A 3,910-nucleotide genomic window follows, 5' to 3' on the forward strand; every position below is an offset into this window, starting at 1 on the left:
AAAAATTCCAGGGAAGATTTACTTAGCGTAGCATGGCCGGGCAGGCGAGAGGATAGGGTAATGGAGGGGGGGTAGGGAGGGGAGTCAAGAACGGGGAGAAATGGCTAAATTGTCAACAATGGATGGGAGTACAGATGAGATTAGGAGTCTGACTAGTGTTGGACATTGGCAGTACTGATAGATGATACAAGCCCCCACTTGGAAGCCCGGGTGAATTCAAAATAACACAGAATCACAAAAGCGACGCCCCGCGGTATGATCCCTTGCTCCCAAGCGTCATGAAAGTGACGCCCCGCGGTTAAGGGGTTAATCAAGCCTCACCGCTGGGGGGCCCCAGAGTGCCTAAATCATTGGAAAGAGGTTTATTTTAACCAGCAGTGGGTGCCCTCTGCTCGCTTCTTTCTCTTTTCTTCCTGTATAGCCTTGATCCTTTCCTCTTTCCTTTCATCTTTACATTGCAATTTCCTTTTTTGGTGGTTCTGGGAATGGGGACGCATCAGCTGATGGTAGTGGCGGTTGTGGTGGTGGTGTTTGTTTATTCCTCCAATGCAGTTCCTTCAAGTGTTACTTTCTCGTTTTCTTGAACATTCTCCTATTCTTTTGGTCACCCATAATAAATGTAGTGGTAACAAACAAGGGGTGAAAACAACACGAATGGTATAACAAAGCCGGTAAAGCAAGCCAGACTTGGGAAACAGATGAGCATGCTTACACTCTGAACGTTCGTCCTGCACTTAATGCAGCCGCGTGGTTGCTCCTTTTGTTCAGGCTAGAGCTGCCAGAGGCTACCATGAACACAGCCAGAAAAACAACACATCTGGTGTGAGAATCCAGTGAAAATTCACCTTTATTCTCTATGTACACTTGGTCCATATACTGCCATGCCCCCTCCACATGCTTCCGACCTTTGTCCCTTTAAACTCTCGCCCGGACATTTAAAGCCTCTCAGGCGCAGGTGGTTTGAGTCGTTAGATTGTTTAACAACCTGTAAAGCTCACCATGACACGAATCGGGTAAAATAAAATATCACAGTATGACACACATCGGCGGGAAACTTGTGTCCTCCTTTGTCTGACACGATGTGCATCATGGTGCATTGTACAGGATGGTATTTAATGACTCGATTGGAGTCCATGCATGAAAGGGTAAATTTGGTGCTGGAGGGGAAATACTAGTCGGGTAATATGAAATGATAGTTTTGGAACATTTTGAGATAGGTTTTGTAAAATGTGATTTTTATGACCCCATGACCCACCCCCCAGGGGTAGCATACTCTTAAAGATTTACGATGCTTTCTCAGCATTTATGCAAGGGACATAAAATTTTGTCTTGTAAACCTAAGACTGCTTGCTTACTTAGAATTCACTAATTTTTTATGTGTAATTGTCACACTGAGGGACAGTTTTTTACTTTTTCGTCGTTTAGAAGATAAGATTAAAACAGTTATCAATAGCCTATAATATCCAAATAATCAATAATATTGAAATAGAACCTTTCTCGCTGAAGTGAATATTAGCTCACAATAATAGGAAAATGTACTCATGCTCGACTTTTGTTGAAGTGAAGTTCAGTAAAGAAAAAAATAAGCAGTGGACTTGTGGGTCTGGGTCTCACACACACACACACACACACACACACACACACACACACACACACACACACACACACACACACACATCGTAGTTCTTATTATCTCGTTAGAGATCTTGTGTGTTTATTTTTTAATCCTGCCTTCTGGAGTACCCCTTCTTTCACACTGTGTCAGTCAATCAGATAAGCAATCAGTCGGTCAGTCAATCAGTCAGTCAATCAGTCAATCAATCACTCAGTCTTGCCTATATATTGTATGTGTCTATCTATCTGTTTATGTCTTTCTGTATAGGTATCAATCTAGTATGGCATTTAATTCATTGGCTCCCAGTGTCCTCAACGTAGGACGGAACTGGGCATTTTCAAAATTTAATAAAGAGGGGAACTCCGGGGTAGGGACCTGTGAGCTTCGCGACTATGAGCCGACAGGCGGAGAGCGGTATGCCTCGCACCCTTCCAGCCAAATGCCTCGCACAGGAAATCTGGGAGTCAATGGGTTATCTAACAAGAGTAATGGAAAAAGAATACCTTACAAAGTAACAGGTGAAAGAACAGATGTTACACTATGAAAGGAAAAGGCACTAATTAGTAATGTAGCAGTTTAATTTGCAAATTTAGTCAGTGAAACATAAGTTACTTTCAAAAATCATCTTCGCAAGTAAATACCATATATATATATATATATTATTTTGTCAGAAAGACTGAAGACTGAACGGCATTAATGCGAAAATGCTGTGTTGTGCAGACGGACGAGATCTCATGCACAGTCAGCTGCAGTGAGTGTAGGCACAAGAAAAAACTGAAATTGGAGATCAAACTGAATGGCGGACTCCATGAGCTTTCTTCCAGGCCGGGAGGAGCCGGGTTTGGGAATGATGTTGCCTAGTTGTTATTCGTGACAAAAAATCTGTTAATGTAGTGCAGTCTAGTGATTTATCGGATATCCGCCTCCGCCTCCGCGGTAAAAATAATGTCCACATTACTATCCGCGTCCGCGTCTTCAGATAACAAAAGCTCCGCATAATGCTCCGCCTCCGCGTCAAAGAACCGCAGAGGTTGCCGATCTCCATCCATCCAATATTTCTTCTTCCTCTTTTTGCCATAACTCTTTTTCTCACTCCTTTTCATCCACAACTCTCCTCTCCGTTCCTCTCAGCTACCAGTTCCTCTTCCTTTTTCTGTTTTCTTCTCTATCAGCTCTCTTCCTCCCTCCGTCTCTCTCTCTCTCTCTCTCTCTCTCTCTCTCTCTCTCTATCTGTCTGTCGCAATAGTTACACGTGTTGTTAATATATAGGCATATCTGGACTAAAGCCAAAACTAATTCATAGTATGACAAGAGTTTTGTTATTTCTTTAAAGTTATTAATTTATCAAAGGATATACATTCTTCTCTTCTTTTATTATATCTCTTTAATTTATTTTTCACTTTTATCTTCTTTCTTTCTCTCCTCTCTCTCTTTGTATAACTGCATATATGTAATGTAATATGTGGAAAAAAAAAATCCGCGTCCGCGTCCGCAACCGCGGACATGGAGGTAAAAATAATCCGCAGTTGTGTCCGCGTCCGCAAAAATTAATATCTTAACCTCCGCAGTTTCATCCGCAACCGCATTTTATGAGAAATAGATATCCGGCTCCGCCTTCGCTCCGCGGAGCTCCAAAATTTGTATCCGATACATCACTAGTGCCATCGTGATCTATGTATGACCAGCCTTCTTCTGGATGTCTTTTTTTTTTTTTTTTTTTTAATTACCAGCAAGCCACAGTAGGGTTTGAAGGGGGGAGGGTGTGATGGAAATATTAAAAAAAGATGAGAGACGAAACATGGAGTGGTAGGGGGAATGGTGGACAGAAAAGTGGGAGAAGGAAGGAGAGATTAATGCAGTGTTAAGTGGGTTGTAATAATTCGATATTCGACCTTCCATCAGTCAGAGCGAATGATATACGTTAGAATGTGGCTGGTAGTGTCAATAAATGTCCTGCAGAAGGCAGTTACAAATCTGGCTTTTGGTGAAGTGCTGATGGCATGGAATAACTCTTTACTGAATCTACTGGTCTGACAGTCCCAGACCAATTATTTCAATGGTGTTTTGCACGGCAATGTAATTAGGATGAACGAAATTTTTTTCCGTTTAATTTTTGCATCTTAGTAACCTTTCACATAGATAGTACCTGGGTGGGATTTTGTGTTTGATGGTTGGGCGTGGGTGATTATAAGCTGACTTCCTGAGCAAAGGAAAAAAAATGCCTACGTTTAACAGTCCTTGAAGGACGATATTCTGTCCTCAGCTTTACTGACGTCTAGTGATATGCACCACTAT

The sequence above is a fragment of the Coenobita brevimanus genome, chromosome 41 (genome assembly GCF_032717465.1).
Source record: "Coenobita brevimanus isolate Jiangsu-jjx chromosome 41, ASM3271746v2, whole genome shotgun sequence".
Classification (NCBI taxonomy): Eukaryota; Metazoa; Arthropoda; class Malacostraca; order Decapoda; family Coenobitidae; genus Coenobita; species Coenobita brevimanus.